Below are 21,367 nucleotides of genomic sequence, written 5' to 3'. Positions count from 1 at the left end.
TTGGAAATGCAACGCGCACCTCATGAACCAGCACAGTCATCAACAGGCCCTCCAAGGATCAGTAGCAGGGAAAGCGATGACAAAACCGCCTCCTGCACAGCCAATTTTCTAATCGCCAGTGTAGAAATCATATTTACACTTCCAGACCAAGAAGAACTGTTTATTAAATCCATCAGTTACAGAAAAACAACGCCTATGCCGAGAGATCTGTCAGCATCGCCCCGTCGGGCAGCGCAGCGCAACGCAGCTGTACTCTTGCCATAGAAGGTAAGTGTTGTAGCAAGAAACTTACATGGATGGGAAAGGGAAGTAATAGGAAGTTATGTTCAAGGGAATATAAGAGTGCATTACAATCACAGTGTTGATGCTTAAGACACAGTACCAAAGATGACCCAAGGATAACTTACATGAAAACAGGTTGAAATAAATAACAGGCCAACCCACAAACCTTTATCTCATAAGTGGCATGACTTACTCCCGTAAATTCGGATGCAATAGATGTGACCATTTTTGGTGTATTTCATGCGAAGGCAATCTACTAGCAGAAGGTTTGTCTGATTGACAGATATGCATTGGCTCCTCAAACATGTTGATCATGCTAACCCGTGAGAAGTCTATCAAGGACTTATCCGGCCACGCCTCCTGATCTGTCAGTTTTGCTATTTTAAAATAAATCAGAGACAATTCTTGAGCAGCCTCCCCACACCCTAGTAGGATCAGTGATGTGTCTGCATGTGGCTTTGACTATGTTCCTGTCTAATGATCAGCATCTTTCACCAGCTGATAGCCACACTATATGTTGGGTTAGGTGTACTTGGCAACTAGAACCATGTTGAACTCTCGACCAGTGCAGCTTTTACATCTCCTGTCCCCTTAGCATACATCTGCATATTTTTAATATATTATGCAATAATTTACATGGAGCTGTGTCATCAGTATACTCATTGTAAGATCTTGACCCATTGTCATAGTTGTTGACTTTACCACCCTATCTAGTCTTTGGAAACCCTCTGTTTAACAGTGGACTGCACCAGGGCATTGGTGCCATAACCCTCCCCACAAACATATATTTCACCTTCTATGACACACTGGATCATAGTTTTAGATGAAAATCTTATTTTAAAATTGCATTGGTTGGCACTTCTTTGACAGAAGCATTGTAAAGGCCAAAGACTGCAAAATATGAGAATAAACAAAACGACTAGCTTCCAATAATAAATGTACACGAGCGAGCAAGGTACATCCTTTCATTTTATCTTCAATCGATTTACTGAGCGTTTATGAGAGAGGATGTGCCATCTGTTGTTTGTCTCTGGTTTTTATTGCTGCAGTATTTGCTTTTCCCACATCTGTTTACCAGCAAGGCCGTATGTTTGCAATAGTTTTACAGCATTGCAATAATAAAGTAATTGCAAATTAACATTATTTACCAAGAAGTGCACCGTGCATGATACACTATGTGCCAGGCAAACAGTTAATCCTAGCCAGGTGCACAAGAAACAGGTTGGCACATGATTCTGACGATATACAAATTCATAAATGCTTGGTTCAGGCAACATAATATGCCCCTGTTAGTGTCGTAGGCATTAATATTAATTGTAATTGTATTTATATAGTGCTTCCTACCCCTGACGAGGCATTGATGTGCTTTTCAGCGAGTAGCAGGCTGAGTGGCCGCTCCTCCGCTAAGGCGGGGAGCGTAGCCCCACTGCTTTGTAACAGTGAAATAAAGGAAACATAAAATGATAATATCTCAATGTTATTATCATTTTATGTTTTCATGCTGTGGTAGCTTTGCGGGTGGGGCGGGGCTGCTCTAATGACAGAGGAGCAGGGGGAGGAGTGGTGTGCCCACTCCAAATGCGCATAAATGTTTTGCCGGCCGTCTCGGGCCAGCCAAACATTCATGCGCACTGTGCATGTTCTCCACACAGTCTGCATTACAGCCTGGGTGGAGAACATGCCCAGACTCCCAGCCCCTGTTAGAGCACCGAAACATGGTGCACAGACCAATCACAATGCTGCATTGCAGCACCGTGATTGGCTTAGGGGAGCCTGGGTGCTACCTGTTCTGGCCCAACGGGAAAGACAGAGGAGAGACGCGGCAATCAGGGAAGTTATTTTTTCTTTTTTACATACCCTTACCCTCCCCCCCTTGCCCGATCTGTGCCGGCCGCCACTGAGAACGCTACTCTGGAACCCAAGGTGGATTAGTGGTGGATTAGTATTGCAAAATAGAAGTTGTTATTTTGAGCAGGTTACATGTGAGTTTGTTAGTTAGATTGAATAAGATAATGGAGTGGCAGAGGAGGGAATAGTCTAGATAATGTTATTTGGGAGATCATAGTAGTAAAATGAGGTTTGGGATGACTCAAAGGAGGGATATTGGAGGGAGTCTATAAAGGGTTACTTGGGAGATGAGGTTTGGGATGATTCAGAGAGTGGAGGTAGAGGATATATTGAAAGAAGTATAGGATGAGATATAGGGTAGTGAATTGGAGAGAGTTGAAGGTTTTTTTTCCTACTGTGCGAGTAAAGTAATAAATATAAAGATACATAACTACATAAAAAAGTATACATTTATACGGAAAAACTTGTAGAGATATGAAGTTGTATTATATAAAGTCCCATAAGGACAAGTATGGATAAATATTTAGAAACTCAGACTTTCAAGTGTTGCTGTACATAAAGCAAATTTAATTAGCTACTTATTTATTTTTAATTTTATGTTTTTTTGTTTATGTATATTTATTTATTTTTATTTGATATTTTTCCCCAATAGTTCAATAGTGAAGCACTTTTAGATACAATTGATGTGATCATGTGGCACAAGAGACCCGGCGAGCAAGATGGCTGCACCTTAGTGAGGCTCCTGCCGTCCGGGATGTCAATCTTGCAATATCCTGCCCTGGCTGGGAAAGCTGCTATGTGAAACTGCTCCCACGTGCTGCCTATTAATTAACCCTGGGCGTAGGTTGCGTAGCCGCGCTACGCGTAGCTACGCAAAGTTGTTACAGCGCTACGCGAGCGTGAGTGTTTGCTTGTGGCGCCCGTTCGCGATGCGTTTTTCTTGTTCGGGAACGCGTTGTGCGTGTTCGGGACGCTGTTTGCGTGCTCGGGGGATAGTATCTCGTGAACTTGCCCATGCAGTCGCCTATGGGCGCGGCCATCTTGCTTTTCAATTGTCCCACACGTTCGCGATGCCTTATTTCCTATTCTGGGTCGTGTTTAGCGTGTTCACGATGTGCATTTCATGTTCGCGAACGCGTTTTACTTGGTAGCGATGCGTTATGCGTGATCGGTGGAAAATATTGTGCAAACTTACCCACGCAGTCGCGATGGGCGTGGCCATCTTGTTTTTCACTCTATGCTATGGTTCTGGTTTTCTGATTTATTTATTTATTATCCATCTCTCTCTGTCCCTAAGTCTATATTTTGCATTTTATTTCTACTTTTACTGTGTTTTTTTTACTTTTCTACTGTTTTATATTACTTCCCTCTTTAAGCTCCTACTTCTTCCCCTAACTTTATTTTTTCCTTCTAATTTTTCTTTTCCGCCTCCCACACACCACAGAACCATGCGAAGGGTAGCAGCAGCACTAGCGGCTCGAAGGGCAAGGCGCCTGCGCCCAAGAGCCGCCTGCCTTGGTGCAGAGGTGCAGGCCCGGCAGCTTTTTTGCGAGGCGGAGGTGGCTGCCCTTGTTTTTTTTGTGCAGCGCCACCTCCCCTTGACCTTGGCAGCAGACAGCAGGCTAGGCTCCGGGTACCCTACCCAGGAGTGTCACCACCGGTGGGCGAATGTGCGCCAGGCAGTGTTTCGCTGCTCAGGGGTCCGGCGCACCCATTACCAGCTGCCACACCGGTGGTCAGACATCCTAGACCGGGAGCAGGACCTGTTGGACCTGCTAGGTGTCGAGGCCATGGGGCTTGGTGAGTAGCTAATATATAGTAGTGTAAGTATTGTGTATAATTTTTTAACGAATAACAAGAATACTGCTGCTTACATTGCAGGTAAATTACGTTTCAAAATCTTCTGTGATTGTAGGACACAGGTGCTCGGCGCTACACTTACTTGTTTGCAACTTTGCGCTCGCTTGGGCTGATTATTATGTAAGAGTTTACTTTAGAGAACTTAAGTTAGGTAATGCTAATTCTAGAGAGACTCTCTAGTCCTTCCTTTGTCCTCCTGTGAAATAGTGGTGGATGGATTGATACTAGGTTTATTTAGTATTAGTTGATAATTTTTTTGCGGTCTGCGTGACGTATCCTCTGTCACTGAGTGCTGCTTACCCCAGTCCTTAGTAGAACCTTTTGCAGTTTGTTTAGTGAGTGGTAGGCTTAGCAGTGACAGTCAGTAGCAGAACATCAGATGCAACCAACCAACAATTTGGTGTATGCACAAATGTATGCATGTGCATGTGCATGTGTCCTCCATCTCATCTATGCATTTTTGAGGGCTAAAAAAATGGAGATGCAGACTTAGTGAACAATTGGCCCGCCTGGAATAGGTGGGCTAGGTCAGGTGGTACTTAGGCTTAGTTAGTATTCTGGAATCAGAATGGAACACTGGATTAGTGTTAATAAATAAGTAGACAGTCCGTGAATCCCTCAAGCCAGTAGTCGATCTGATTAGATAGGTCAATTTAATTGCAATTGTTGTATCCCAAAATGTTTTTTGAGCGTTTTTGAAAATAATTTATTTGTTTCACAATCACAACAATCATTAATGTTTGTCTCTTTCTTTATTACATCTTACATGAGCAGCACCCAGGGGCAAGAAGATGGGATCCGAGTCGGCGGGACAACCAGAGGACCGCTCCTCTACCGAGGGCCCTGCTGCTGGCCCCAGTAAGTCCTCCAGTGGTTAATATTAACAATTATATTTCCCTAACTTTTACTGCACCTTATTTTTTCCAAAATATTAATTCTGGTTCCACTTCCTAATTCTATTTTCTACAAAAGCTTCTTTGATCTTCTTAACTATCTGTTTCTAAATTCTGGTTATCCCTGCTTCTCTAAGTTCTAACTGCCTCTGCTATGACTCTCGGTACTACTACTATTAGCCTGTCTGTAGCTAACCTTGCCCAGTTGGCCACTCTTTATTTAAGGTTTTGAATAAAACTCAGATTGACCAATAGCTCTAGCCACTGAGTCGATTCCTTTGGGTTGTCCTCTTCTAGTCTTCTTAATCTTGAGGCTTTGACAATTCCCACCAACAAAATGCCCAACCAGATATTTGACTATTTTTGATAGGATATAGTACATACTACTACTGTTGTGGGTATTCTGCACAGCCACATATAAAACTATGTACAAGAAAATAGGATGTTGGTGATGGGAGGTTGGACCTTCCTCACACCTCAGTCTGAACTCACAATCTCCTGACCGACTAGCTATAGTGTCTCATTAGGTCCCCGAACCCCCACCCGAAGATACCCAATGATTACACAACCCAGAACGAATTTCATTGTGCGCACTGCACCGCCAAATGCGAAGCAGTGCGCGCAACAAAATTAGTTGTATTTATTTATATGATTACTTACCTGTAATCGGCCATACTCCATAGTTTACTACACCCCACCCTGACCCTCCCCCTCCCCATGTCACCGCCCGGCAGCTCTCCCACCACCGACCACTACTGACCTTATGTCGTCGTCCCATATATAAGCAATGATCATTGGATCAGCTATATAATCTGCCTTTCTGTAGTAGCCAGGGCAGGGTGAAAGTGAAATTGAGCAATTGTCCTCATGTAACAGAGAGAGTATGGCCAGTGCCAAACGTAACAGAAAAATACGAGCTTCCCCACCTGCAGACAGTAGTAGTAAATAAAACTAACGTGAGTCTGCGTCATGACTCGTATGTTTGTCTTGGGTGCAAGCTTAGGTGACTGAGCTGGCATGACAGCTACAACAAGGTTATGTAATTTCGCTAAACTAGAGATAAGAAGAAGACTGGTGTACTGTCTACTGGAGTCCATAGTGCTAGTATAATGCCTGAAACTCCCACAAATTTTAGAGGCCGAGGAAGTGGGAGGATAGATACTTACCACAAACGTTATGTACTGTGCTTGCTAGTGCTACTGTGCCACTATGTGTTGAATTAACTTTGTGTTACTGTTTTGATAAAAGTATTGGTTACAACAATATTCTTTTTCTTTCTTGATATAGATCCTCCTTCGCAAGAAAGACCAACACGGAAGGAGTTGGCAGCCAGGGCCTGGCGCCGGAAACTGCAGGCCATCTGCGAAGAGTACCGGCGGCTGGTGGCTCAGGCGGAGGAGGAGGCGGCTGCAGCTGCAGCCTCCTCCAATGCCCCGGGCCCCTGCCAGGCCCTGCCTCCAGTGATACGGCGCCGCGGTCAGTCAGCCGCCCGCCGCTGCATTACTTTAACATCTAGCACTGCTGCCCCCCACCCTGGATGCAACTGCAGGGCATTTCGCCGCCAGATGCTCCTCTGGATGGCACGCCTAGAGGAGCACCTAGAGGAGCGGGTCAAGATCCTCGTGGATAAACACCTTAAAGCCCGCCGAATTTAGGACCACGTTGGATTACCCCTTTTTTATTCCTTTTGTTGGTGGGTGGGATTTGAGCGTTGGGGTTTATGGACATTGTTTGGACTTTTTAGTTTTGGACATTGGTTGGGGTTAGGGAGAGGGGTGGCTCAGGTCACAGTAGGATAGTTTATTTTTGTTAGGGTAATAAATTATAGTTATACTTAAACATACAATGTTAATGTTTTGTGGGGGGGGTTACTGTTTTACGAATTTATGTCACATGGTTTCCTTGCTGCGGCACACAGTGTTTGATTTAAAATATCTGCCGATTTTGTAACACACAAACAGATAGATGCAGTACCCCTCACTGAGTTATTTGTCCTACTAGTACTGTCAGTCTCTCCTCCTAGTCCATTATACCTCCCACCAAACTTATCTTACCTGTGATTGATTATGATTACGTTCGGCACAGCGATGGCTGCATGGTTTCCCAAGAGAATAGAGAAGATGCCATGGTTGTGGTGGTAGTTAGTAGACACTGGCAGTAGCATTTGCAAAAAAAATAAAAAGAGACAGTCACTTGCCTGAGAGAGACTGTGGGAGGAGTAGTAGAACGAAGTAAAGTACAGTACAGAAGAAGACTCCCAAACAAACAATATTGCAACTGCTAAAGTAAAATAAAACATAATGGTGGCGGGGACAGCCTAGTACAAGAAGTTACAAACTGTAGGTGTGTCGAGTGAGTCACTTAACACAATTGTAATTTGTAACCTTTTCTGCTGTGTGGTAGGATGTTGATGATGAATCCAATCAATGCCGGCAATTAATTATGATGTATTAGGTCCCTTTGGAAAAAAAATTGGCTTGCACATAGACTGAGCATGGGTGGGTAAGCAGAAGAAGATCTCATTCCTCGCCCTGCCTTGAAATTGAATTAGTGTTGCTTTCACCACATCTGCCCCAGCAAGCGTGTGATCAATTGTTGGTGTACATTTAATGTAGTCACATCAGACCTCAATATAAATCACACAGCCTGGGGGAAGAGGGGAAGGGTTTGATGAATGGATAGGAAGGGGGGTTTGGGGAAAGGTTTGACAAAGAAAAACAGTACGCATGGACACAACAAAAGCAAAACACAATCTTGGCAGACGACCATGATCTTATCCAATAAATCTATAAAGGGAGAAAAAGAAAATGCATGCATGATGTTGAAGATAACATGATGGTTAATGAGTAGTTCTTACTAACTACTACTACACAATTAGACAGTACAGGGCAGCAGTATATTAATATGCAATTTGCCGTGCCTGTATGCCCTCAGAGAGACCCAAATTACATGTTGGACCGGGCTTACTTTTAAAGATAGCAAAGAAAATTAAAAAATAGTTGTAGGGATCAATTAGCAAACAAACAACAACACAACACAACACACAGTTGTAATGATTGTAGAGAAAAAAGGAATCAAATTAATTAAAAGACGAATGATGAATGATACTAAAGTTACTGTATTATCCTGGTCCAATTGTGGAGTTGCATCTCGTCATTCCTCTTGGTTCTCCCTTCCATGGACGCTCCGCACATCAATCTTGGGTGCCACTGCCTGCCTGTTTTGGATTGGTAAGGTAAGTGTGAGTTGTTTCTCCCAGTATAGCACAGGGTAAAGGCCGGCCTGTAAGTGTAGATGGAAAAACAAAAGGGGTATTGAAAAATCAATGAACAAAAAAAAGCATCAATTGCGGTGGAGTGCAAGAAGAGAAGAGAGAACACTTTCAGAATGAGGCGGCTTGGATACATCGTGTCTACTCTGTTTTCAGTATTAAACTACAACAACAACAGGACAGGAGTCAGGACAGAACAGGCCCACGGCACCGGGCCATGACCCAACCTCCATTTACCTTACATTTTGACAGAGCCAGACAAAAGGAATAAACAGCAACCTAGCATTTTCAAAATTAAGTGACTAAATCAAGCGCCGCTGTCAGTCATACCACTACACTCGACTCCACCACTACACGGACATGTAGCCTAGGTCTGCTGTGGTTCTTGTTGAATTGTTGTGTTTACCTTTTATGCCACTTCATGAAACGCAGTTATTGCATCAATCATCTCCGATCCAACTGACTGACTGCATGCAAATATAGTATGGTCATCATCTTGGTGTGGTACTTGTTGTCCAACTCCAACTCAGTCTGTAGTGACTCCGATTAAGTCCATATTCCATATTAAAAAATTGCAATGGATATTGGCCTGCACCTGCAGTAGTAGTAGGAGTACAATTTAGTTATTAAACAACAAGAAGGGAAACATTGACTGTCACTTGAGTCACTTTTACTTTGTAGATTAACTAGTAGAGTTTGACTTCATGCACAACATCAACACAACAAACAACAGCAATCACTCAGAGTCAGCAAGCATCCAGTCCATGCCATCATTACCTGTCTTGCTCTTCTCTTTGGCTGTCAGATCAGATGCCTAGTTCTGACAGGTGTGTGTTTTTTATTTAACGAGGCAGTGGCCTCATTATTACTCCACATTTATTTTGAGTGTTGTTAGTCGCTGTTTTGGTTTTCTTCTTATTCATCTGTGGCACTTTGTCGCAGTTGAAGTTGGTTCACATGGTCAGCGCTGTGATGGGCCGCGCCTGGGTAGCGGTCATTGGTCAATTGAGTTTGCAGAAATGTCAGCAAGTTTCTTCGAAGAGTCTTGTCTTTCTCTGCCAAGTACCTTCTGTCCTGATAGTGATGAGCTTTGGATGCCTGCTGAGGCTGTAGCCTTCTGACAGTTATGAGTTTACTTTTGGATGCCTGCCCAAGTTCTGACAGTGAAGAGTTGTGGAAGCCTGCAGAGTGACAGTGATGAGTTTCGGCTCGGAAACAAAACAGGGGATAGCTATATGGTCACGTTTCACTTCTTATGGAGGGACTGTTAGAGGCAACATTTCTTGTACTATTCTCCATCCAATGTCTGGCTTGATGGAAATGTACTTATGGAGAGTCAGGAAGATGGAGCAGGACTCTGAGGAGTGGACAGTTAAATGCACAGACGTGCAACTCCAATAGGCAAATAAAAAGAGAAGACGGTGGTGATGGATTTGTTGTGATTTGATTTGAACCAGAAAGACAGATATACACATACAAATAAAGGAAGGTAGAAAGTAACAATTTGAAAGCCTAGTTGTCAGGGAAGAGGAGCTCGTCCTCAAACTCTGGTGGTTCGGACAGAATTAGGTCATGTAACCCACTACTTACGTCATCGAAGTCGCTCTCCTCTTCCTGCTGTGATTCGCGTATTTTGTACTCCGGTGGTATAAAGTGCTGATTCATTTTGATCATGGTTAACCTCTCCACGCTTTTGGGCGAGAGACTGGTCCTTTTCAAAGTTACAATGGCACCAGCAGCACTGAAAACAGTCTCAGAAGAGACACTTGCGACAGGGAAAGCCAGATACTTTATTGCCAGCCTGCTGAGCACTGTCCATTGGCTTCTTTTCCCATACCAATACACCAATGGGTTTCGATCCATGAAGACCTCTGTTGGGTCATCCAGATAGGCCTGGACCGTCCGCTCAATGCTCAGGGGTGCTCCGATGTGCACGGCCCCTTTTTATTTATTTAAGCTTGTACCGCGCACAGCTACCCACAATGGGTTTCCCGGCGCCAGGGATAGACTGTAGAAGAAAAGAGAATGTCACCTTGACTAAGGCCTCTGCCGACTATTGGTCACGCTTAGTAAAGAGCAGGGTCTTCAAAGCCTTACGGAAGCGGAGTAAGTTGGTCTCAGATTTTAATGCCAATGGGAGGGAGTTCCAGTATTTAGGACCAAGAGTGGAAAAGGAGCGGCCTCCCATTTTTGCCAGCTTCCATCTTGGTACTGTGAAATTGCCAATGTCCGATGACCTTAATGAGCGCAGGGGTCTATAGGGTTTTACCAGCCCCTGAACATATACTGGGGCGCTACCCTGCTTAGCCTTGAACATATAGCAGAGTGCCTTGAATTTAACGCGTTCTGGGATGCTCAACCAATGGAGGTCACGCAAAGCGGCAGTGGCTGAGGTGCGTCTGGGGACATTCTTTAGCAGGCGCGCGGCCGCATTTTGCACCACCTGCAGCACATGTATAGTAGCTTTATCTGCGCCCAAATAGAGAATGTTGCCATAGTCCAGGCGTGATGTTACAAGTGCCTGGACTACAGTTCTGCGAGAGGAGAGGGGGAGCATCCACAGAATCTTGTGAAGCCATCGCAAGGTTGAAAAGCAGATGGCTGAGACCTTAGTAAGCTAGCAGCCCGGCTCAAGCCTCAGGCAATAGTGAAGGTAATCTCCTTTGCCTTTGCATCAGCACTGGACTTACCATACCCCTGCCGTAGAAACCAATCAGTTGCCGATTGTAGTGTGGATGATCCTCTTCTTGCTGTTGTTGATGTTATTGGTAGTGTTGGTGTCTGTGACTGCTGCAGGCAAACGCACTGCCCTCAGGCTCTGAAGTAGAACTTGACTCTGGATGCCCTGTAGTACTTGTTCTGGCCTGGGGCGGGGGACCTCTAATTACCAGCCGTTCGTTTTCAAAGTCAATGGCTTGCTCAGCTATCAAAGTTTTGTACTTGGCAACATCCACTTCTGAAAAAGGAATTACTGCCTACCTGTTCAGAAATACTTTGTACAGTGGATCCAAAATTGTGGCAGTAATGTAATGTGGATGTGACATAATGTGATTTTGAATCCTTGTATTTTCAGATAAGCGAACGGCTAAGGACTCCGCCAAATAATGTGTGTCTTGTTTGTCATCCACACCTGCATACATTTCAGACACCTCCTTCAGCTGTTGCTCTAGCATGTGCAACAATGGGATAGCTTGGCCCATAGTACAGTCCTCCCTGCTGACTTCACGTGTGAAGACCTCAAAAAGAAGTAGCATCTCTGTCAGGCATTTAACGAGGTCCCATTGGCACATCTCAACGGTCATGCCTTTCGCAGTAGGATCCCCTAATCTTTGAATGACATAAGTATTGAGTGGTATGTACTGCTCAAAAAGACGATCAAGCATGTAATAAGTTGAGTTCCAACGTGTTGGCACCTCCTGGATGAGTGCTTTGACTGGCATATTATGCTCATGTTGAATGACCCTCAGCTGCTTCTGGGCTTTAATAGAATGGCTGAAATGTGTGCATATTCTTCTGCATGTGGCCAGTAAGTTGCTAACTTTGTATTCATTTTTCAGAAAATCTTGAACAACAATGTTAATGCAGTGTGCCAAACATGGGACCCTGAAATAGCCACCATCTTTCGTGGCACTAACTACATTACTGCTATTGTCCGTGGCAACAAAACCAATGTTAAGCCCTCTCGGGCGCAGCCACTCAAAGACCTTGCTGTTAAACTCATCCAAAATGTTTGCAGCAGTATGAGATTTCTCCAAGGCAAACATGGCTACAGTTGCCTGTTTGCGAGTGGCATGAAAAATCTCAGCAGCGTCAACACCAGCAGATATCTGTTCTCTAACCCCCACAATAGAGATCCAGTGTGCAGTGATGCACATGTAATCAGTGGCTTGGCAACTGGTCCACATGTCTGTTGTCAGGTGGATACTCTGAACAGTACTCTGCTTCAAGGCTTTGCCAAGCAATTCCAGCACGTCGTGATGTACAGCAACTCTGGCAAAATAGTAGGGTCTGGGAACCTGCCATTTTGGGTAGATGGCTGTCACAAATTCCAGAAAACCCACCCCTTCAACAAAAGAAAAAGGGAGAAGGTCCACTGCTAACATTTTAGCCAGCTTCGCATTGTACAAATGTGCTATTGGGTGGTTGCGTTCGTACTGCCCCTCCCCCTAAACATGCTGATAATGGTAGGCTGCATGGTTTTCCTTTCTCTTAGGCTCAACGACGCACTTTTTTTCATTGTGGTACTCCTTCCTGTCTCAGGCTGACTCTTACTCTTGTGCCACTGAGATGTTGCTGAAGATGTGGGTGACGATAACACGGCATTGCTGGGGACAGGGCTACTTTGTGTAACACTACCAGAGAGAATGTCTCCCTGTCCTTCCTCTACCACCGTGATCGAATCTTCTTCTACTCGTTTATTCCCACCAACACCAATGGTTGCAGTTTTTATGCCGCAAAGGTGGTCCGCCCAGTTGATCAAGATGTGTTTTTTCAGATGGGTTATTTGGCCTCCGGTACCGTAGTTTGTACCAAGCTTACCCCGACTAACAGAGGTATTACAAATGGAGCATATAGCAATTTTCTCCTCCTTTTCGCTAACCGTAAGGAAGTCCCAAACTGGGGAGCTTAACGTTTGCCTCCTGCTGGAGGTGCCACTTCCAATGCTGGATGAACTGGAGGGCGTGCGTTTAATTTGACTCTGTGCTGTACCACTACCAACTTCTACTGAGGTGGTGGTTGTGCTGGATGTAGGTCGCTGCCGGGCCTTTGCTTATGCAAATATGGAAGCTGTAGGTCGTGTTGGTGTTACCTGTGTTGGAGGTATGCGTGCTACATCCCTTGCAGCGATTTTGAATAGGGTAATAATGTTGGTCTCCATCTCCTCGGGGCCGGGAGTGATGTTCGTGATGACTGGCTCATCGTCATCATCCTGCTGTTCTACATCAACCTCCATAAGTGTAAGGCTTTCTGGAACCATCCTTTTCCCTAGCCTGGTCTTGGGACGTTCTCCCTCTCAGACTCAGTTTGTGGCTTCGAAGTGGCATCTAGATCATCCGAAGGGGGGCTTGGTGAAGAACTTGATGGACTAACCCTCCTTTTTCTTGCTGGGGATTTGGAAGTCAATGGATCTTCTGAATGAGTGGCTTCCTCTTCTTCTTCCTCTGCATGAGGCTCAATTTCCTGAACAACTACTATTGCGGGCGGTGGTTGCGGCTGTTGTTGTTGACCACTGATCTGCTGTGTTTCCTCCTGCGTTGATTGGGTACTACTTTGAGATAGCGATAAGTTTATCTCAGGCTCAGTATCACTGGTTTCCACCATTAGGCTGGCTACCTCTTCCACACTCATGTGCTTGCACCTGGGTTGGTGGGTTGGGCCCACTGATGTGGAGGTGCTGTCCCCAGCTTGCCCCCCCGGACACCGCTGCTGCAGGCATCATTTTTGGTTTCCCAAAAAAGGTTTTGGGCGGCACACCAGACTTAAGTGTCACTTCCTTCTTCTGTTCCTTCTTCTCAATAGCAACTTTCTTGGTACTGGAGGACCTGGTACCTGCTTTCTTTGGGCCATCTTCTTCAGATGTCAGCAGCACTCAGTTGCACAAGTTGCAGAGATGTCTGGTCAGGTCACTCACACGTCACGTTGTGTACAGCAGCAGGACGTCTGTCTGGCAGCACAACGGGCAATAATGACAGACCTCCTCCTCAGCCTTTTGTGCACCTAAAAGCAAAAAAGCCAGAAGAACATCAGTCAAACGATAGTACAATCAAACTAATATAATATATAACTTCTTAGTGTGTGGTGGTCACAATTATTAAATTTCAGTAACTCAGTGAACAACAACAGTGTAGCCATTTATGAGACTTTGACAACAAGGCCAGGGCTTTCCTGGTGTACTGTGTACACTCAGGAAGAATAAGAATAGCAAATAACAAAAACAAAACTGAAGTGGAACCTGTTTGGCCTAAATTTGTGCATCACGTGGGATGGATGCAGCATCAGGGAGCTGCAGCTGGCAATGGGGATGGATTTGGAAGCAGTAAGACAAGAGGAACAATGGAAAGACATGCAGGCCTATGTGGCAAAAACAGCACACTATTAACTACCACCACAAAATGGCCCCCAGCCACATGGTCACTCACAGGCACAAGGCACAGCAAACAATGAACTCAAGCAGGCCTATATGGCCAGACAAAGGATGCCAGATAAACAACACAGCTTTAATGCAAAAACAAAAATCCACATGGCTAAAAACAGGTTGGAAAGTAACACATGAACCACAACAACAACACATACACATGCAAAAAAGGCATTTATTTAACACACCCAAAAAGTGAAATATACCCTAGAAAAAACACCCACATTTTGCAATTCAATCCAATGCCATCCATCCCCTAAATGATGTTTAAATTCAACAGACAACACAAAAACAGTTGTTTCATGCACCCATGATGATTGATGAGTACCTCTGGGCCTACTGGCAGACTAGGCCACAAGCTAGGAGGCCTATGGCAAAAGTACAGTGGCTGGTCCCACAAAATGGCCGCCACCACATGGCCAGGCCACCGACAACAACAAGAAAAGGAAGACAAGACAGACAATGCAGGCCTATGGAAAAAGCACAATGCCTGGCTTCACAAAATGGCCGCCACCCACATGGTCAGACCACCCACAATAACAAGAAAGTGAAGACAAAGGACAGGACCAGGAAGTTGGAGACTCTGGGGAACTTCCTTCCTCTTTTAAAAAATTGTAATAAAAGAAAAATGACTCCTTGCTCAAAAAACTACAGCCAAATGACAACCTGAGGAGTTTTTTTAGCAAAATGAACAAAATCATCAATTTCGAGAAGGTTTTATGCTGCTCGAGAGATATTCTTCGCCAGATTGCAAATTCTGCGTGTTCGGCATCGCAATCTTTACAAAAAGTCGTTATCGCGTGCGCAAACACGCATATTGAGCGCGCGAAGAAGACAAAAAGTGTAAGTTCGCGTTGTCGAGCAGTGCGGAGTTGCCGAAACTACGCTAGCTGAACGCCTAAGGTTACCTACTGGCTGAAAAGGCCTATTTATTTAACACGCACCAAAAAACTGAAATTCCACCCCAAAAACCACATTTTGCAATTCAATCCAATGCCATTCATGCCATAAATGATGTTAAAATTCAACAGACAACACAGAAACAGTTTTTATGCACCCATGATGACTACCTCAGGGCCTACTGGCAGACTAGGCTACAAGCTTGGAGCTGAAGCCTATGGCAAAAGCAAGCACACTGCCTAACTCCACAAAATGGCCACCACCAAGTCTCGTCAGCAGTTAACGCCAGTGGTTGCGCTCGCAGTGGACTTGACGAGACTTGCTGCCCCGGAGCTGTGGGGTGCGGCAGGGCTGCCATTCTACACATGACTAGATAGGGCAGGCCAACCGTGGCCAGACTGGGCGGACGCCTTGAATCCTGCAGGCCTGAAGGTATTGATTGGGGTTTTGCCGCCTGCAACTGCCAATGAACGAGCCGGAAAGCGGAGGGGTCGCAGTTGCAGACCCGTCATCATCCTGAGGCAGCTGGCCTACCGGAGAGTGCACCTGCTGAGGAACTGCGTAATCCTGCCTAGGGGAACACATGGCCTGAGGGCTGCCCATGCCGGTGGGCTACCTGTCAGACCGGAGCAGGTGAGTTAGAGGCTGGTGCTGTGGAGCCCTGTGAGACACTGCTGCTGACTTTGTGAGGTGCTCACCGGAGGGTCTGTTCAGATTTCCCCAGGCACCAGCACGAAAGCAGCCTACACTGCAATCTGCCACTCGCTGTCGGGAGATCTGCTGCTCCCCTGGCCTGCCCTTGACTGCCATTGAACGAGCATGGAAGAGGAGGTGCTGCAACTGCGGACCCGACATTATCCTGAGGTGGCTGGTCGAATGGAGTGTACATCTACTGAGGAGCTACATGATCCTGTGTGGGGGACTGTAAAGCTTGAATGCCATCTATTCCAATGGGCTGCCTGTCGGACTGGAGTGGGTGTGTTGGGGGCTAGTGCTGCGGAGTCGCATGTGTCATGGCTGCTGACAGCGGAAGGTGCTCACCTGAGGGCCTGCGCAGATCTCCCCAGGCACCAACACAAAAGCGGCTTACATAGCTGTCTGCCACTCGTGGTCAGTGGGCTGGACCGTTGCTGGGTGCTCTGCTGCTCGCCTTGGGCCGGATTGTCCTCACTTTTATCTGCACTGCCCCCCACTCATAAATCAATAGCAGGGCTATGGGCAGAATGGAGGGCAAGCAGGCCAAACTGCCCGATATGCTCTCCCAGCTGCTCACCATGCGCCAAAGCCTCACATTGATCAAGGCTAAATTGGACTCCATGAGTATGGGCATGGATTTCATTACACAAAGACTGGAGAAACACAATGGGCGCATCAGTGAAACTGAGCATTGAATCTCTAGGACTGGAGAAATTATCCTCCATGAGGGGGGAGCAACGGCAAAACATAGACTGCTTACTCAAAGTCATCGACACAAAAAATGAAGATTTAGAAGCATGCTCGCACAGGAACAACATCTGCATCCAGGGAGTCTCCGAGTCCACGAAGACCGGACGGATGGAGGATTATGTGGAGGGCATGCTGATGGAGCTGTTCGATGCCTCGTCCTTTTCAAGGCAGCTGGTGGTGGAGAGGGCACACCGTTCCCTGACTGTCAGAACCCTGCCAGGCTCCACTCCTAGGGCTATCATCTTCCACCTTCTGAATTACTGCAATCGAGGCGCCGTCTTGCGGATAGCTAGAGAAATGCAGAATCTAAACTATGAAGGATGTTCAATTTCCATGTACTCTGATTTTACGATGGCGGTTCAGGAAGCCCAGAAGAAGTTCTTGCCAGTGAAGCCAGTGCTCACTGCGTCTGTTTTGCGCTGGATTTCTCTGCCACTTTCACTGCCAGGACAGATCTCACTGATCAAGATGATTGTCTTGCAGAAATTATTGTACTTATTTATTAACATAACTCACCCCTCGGGCATAATTTTGTTCATATTCTACAGATACAGTTGACCCGGCTGGCATGGAGTGACAAGCAACCCAGGGTGAGCTGGGCAATGCTTACCCAACCCTTCTCGAGGGGAGGGTTTGAAGCTCCGAATATGGAGTTTTACTACATGTGCGCTCAAGCCCACTTTGTGACATATTGGTTCCGACTGCCGCCCTTTATGCCCCATCTAGCGATTGAATGAGGCTAAATGGCTTCCATCCCTACTACTGCTTTTCTGGGGGTGAAAGTCCATGGAGAGGTTACTTCTTTCTCCACTGTAGCGTACACCAACTCGTGTGGTGAGGGCTTGCCAAAAGATTGAAGAAACCCATACTATATTCCCCCGTAGCGACCCTCACATACCATCATTTAACCCCTCTCACTCATGAGACAGTGTGTCATAATATGCTATAAAAATGGGATATAACTACCTGGGGGGATCTCTACCACAACGGAATTTTTAAGTACCGTGCGACATTGCTGACTGGTGAGGGGACTACACGGCTGGAGATATTCTTATATATTAGACTGCCACCCCCACTTTCTCTCACAAACCCCCAACGCTACATACACTGCACCTATGACTACAGACCACGGGACCTGCACATGCGGTCTCTCTGCTCTACCGGGCCGCCCTGACAGAGCATCTTGAAGTTCTGAGCAACTCACGAGCTGGCTGGGATTCAGAACTGGACATGCCACTTACAGACAGGCAGTGGCTCCATAGTTGTCAACAAACAGGTCAATATCACAGCTAGTAACTGGCTGCTGGTTATACACTTGAAGTTTATACATCGGGTCTATTACACACCGGCGAATCTCTACAGATACAAATTGCATTCTGATGACTGCTGTGACAGGTGTGGGCATGAGGGGACAGACTTCCTGCATCTTGCATAGGGCTGCACGGTGATACAAGGATACTTGTCAGAGGTCCTGGCTGGCCTGTCCCGAATGGCGGGCACCCACATTCACTTCTCTACAGTCATGGTGCTACTGGGTTACATGGAGGGCCTTGAAGCCCCCAACAGAAAATTCATATCATTGGGGCTGCTCCTGGTGAAGCGGAGAGTGACATCCAAGTAGGGGTGGGGAGGAGCTCCCAAGTTTGAAAACTGGCTGGGCGATTTCATATATTGCAAAGACTAATTAACCACGTATGCCGAGCTACTGCCCCTTACTTCAAGACGCGCGACATATGGGACCTACTACTAACATACCTAAGGGAAGACCCTGACAGTGTCGCTACAGAACAGCCATGATCCCATTCTGCCCCCCAATTTCCAGGAGTACAGGCCAGCTTCTATAGTGACAGAGCGGTTATCGGCCTAGCTACGTATCTTTCCTGAGATGAGGAATGTCCACCACCCTGACAAGCCCCAGCAACATTACTGAGTGCATCATGGGGTAATCATGGAGTGCTGCGCTTCTGATTCCGAACTGAGAGACTGGGACCCAGGGGGTATACATCTTATCTACTCCACTCTTTACAAGATGCACAGAGGAATGGTTGATATTGAAATTGAATGTGTACTATGGAGCTCTTGATATATATCAGAACCGACAAATGTATGTGCACTGTTGTACCTGGTTGCAAAAATTCAAATAAGAAATTTAAAAATAAACAATTGTTGTGATCATACCTACACATTGTGATACATAAAATAATATAAAACAGAGACCCACGGGTGTATAATCAAATAACTTATAGAATGTTATCACACATTGTGGTAGAGGAAATAAAATAGAACAGAGACCCATAAACATATAATCAAATAATTGATATGTAAACTATGCAGTGATCTATATACATAAAATTATATATATATTTTTTTTATTTAAACTAAGTAATATATACATTTGTTAAGCAGAACTATACGAATATCTATACATTTTTAAACCATAAGTAGTAGATTTATACTTAATGTTCTTGTAAACCTGTGAGCATCTTAATATGGGTGCAGTAGTGTCTGGGAGTGCCCTGTACAGTGAAGCAGGCATTGTAGAGCAATTGCTCAGAAGATGATCGGACATGAGCTCTCGCGTGAGAAGCTGACTGAGCTTATAAGGAAAGGCCTGTTCGCGAGCCGAGAAATGATTGGCTGTGGGCTAAGATAGAGGACTCCTATGAGGCGCTGCCATGAAAGAAAGAGGGGTGCACCTGATAGATCCTTCTTCGCTTGAACATGCCGGGAGGCTAACGAAGAGCCGTCAAGGAAAGAAAACAAAGTAAGCGCTGCTAATGTTTCGGAAGGTAAGACGGTAGAGGAGCGTTGATGAAGCCAGGTGATGTCATGGACTCACGGGATGCAGGAAAGCTTCCTGTCAAAGGAGACCATAGAAATCCTATAAAGGAAGTTCAAAAACAGCAGGTGTTGACATTATGTAAAGAGCAGTTTAGTTTCTGATGCCTGTCATCTGCCTAATTAATTAAACAAAGGCCTCATCTCCGAATTAGCATGATCAATGGTGCCAAATATGCGTTAAAAGTGCCGGCTCAAGGAAGAGCTTTGAGCAAACCTGAATTCCACAGCCAATGGCTTGGGTGCCATGGCATCCTGCAGCGTGCACGTTGATAGGATGGTCAACGTTATCACATGTAGGAACTAGTCCAAAAGAATAAAGATGCCAATATTGTTGAAGAGCTCACCCACAGCTCGTGGTTACAATGAGTTGGGCAGGGACGGCTTATCCAGGGGCATTCTTCCTGACCGCTCTTTACCTCCATACCCGCTGCCCCATCAACCGCGGCCTAACAAACATCTCTGCCGTCTGGACAAGTTTAAAATGGTCGCCTCCAATGCTTTTATCCGTGGTGGGGGTGGGGGGTTAGGAGGGAGCTGTGTACCAACCACATTCCTTTTTGAAACCTCCTCATCTGCTTGTGCTGGATCTGCTTGGATGCCACCCCAGGAGCACGGACAAGTTGCAGTCTGTAGCTAATGTTATCAGTGTTTAATCTGTAACAAACATGAGTGTCAGGGCCCTTCTAAGGGGATCCTTGCAGCTTGCACCACCCATTGCTCCTGCTAGCACTGCCAATGAAAACCACTAACCCTCACAAAGGTACAAGTGTGACAGTTCAGACTATTCTATGCCCCCCAAAGCTATAAGAATGGCTTGGGTGGCAGGTATGAGTCAATGTAATGAATATAGAATTAATAAACATCTGTTGATGTGCTCATCTGTAAAGTGGACAGACAGCGCCATCATTTGGCAGACTGTCAGAAGTGCCAGTGTTGACAATTAAGTACCTGTGCTGAGCACAAAAAAACACCAGTCCAAATTAGGCACTTCTGTATGCACACTAGCAGCATTAGGCCTGGGCATTGCAAAAAAGGCTCTTTTTGAAGAGAGATGGGCGGTGTGACGGCTCCTTCAGAGAATGAAGGCAGATGGCTCAAAGAAAAGCCATCAAAGAGCCCCAGTTCTTGGGAGTCCGCTGGGAGTTGCAGAGCTCACCCGTCAAGGAACTAGCCTAATGATGAAGCTTGCAACAAGTGAGGGCTTTTGCACCCTTTAACTAAGAATTCCCCTTGATACACGGATATCACTCAATCAGAAGTTGAGTTGTCTTCATGGGGGAATAGCAGAACAGAACACTATTACTGTTTATAGACTGTTAGTTTGGGAAGGATGTGTGCTGGACCACTTTAAATATTCCTCTCCACCCACCTCTAGAGTTACAAATCATTTTTTCCCCTGGTCTATGCCTTAAATCACTCATTTGAAAAAAGTGTGAAAAAAAGCAAAGCACCTTGAGTTGACTAGAATCCCCCCTAGGCAACGCTATTGCAGTTTCTCTTTAAAGGTTGAACGGTTTTAGCAAAACAGGTCTATGATTCTAAACCTATGACAACAACTGAGAATGTGTGTAATTCTCAAAGTGCAGCTTTAGGAAAGGTAATTAGAGGACTTGAGGCAGCTTTGCAAACTAAAGAGAATGCGCTTGTACTGTGCTGTTTAAAAGATAGGAAGGGGTGAAGGAAGAAATACATTAAAGAAGGCAGCAACAAATGCAGGCAGGAAGGGGAGTACTGGAGTGAGGAAATAAGAAAAGAATGTGAACGGAAGAAATGAAGGAATAGAGGGAGAAAGGAAGTGAATGATGTGTGATGGATGAATAGAAAGAAGAAAGGAAAGGAGCAAGATAAGCATAAGGAAAAGATGATGATAAAAAAGGAGGAAAGTAAAGA

Source organism: Triturus cristatus, chromosome 5_1 (assembly GCF_964204655.1).
Source record: "Triturus cristatus chromosome 5_1, aTriCri1.1, whole genome shotgun sequence".
Lineage (NCBI taxonomy): Eukaryota > Metazoa > Chordata > Amphibia > Caudata > Salamandridae > Triturus > Triturus cristatus.
The sequence above is the reverse complement of the archived record's forward strand: the minus strand, read 5'-3'. Positions refer to the sequence as shown.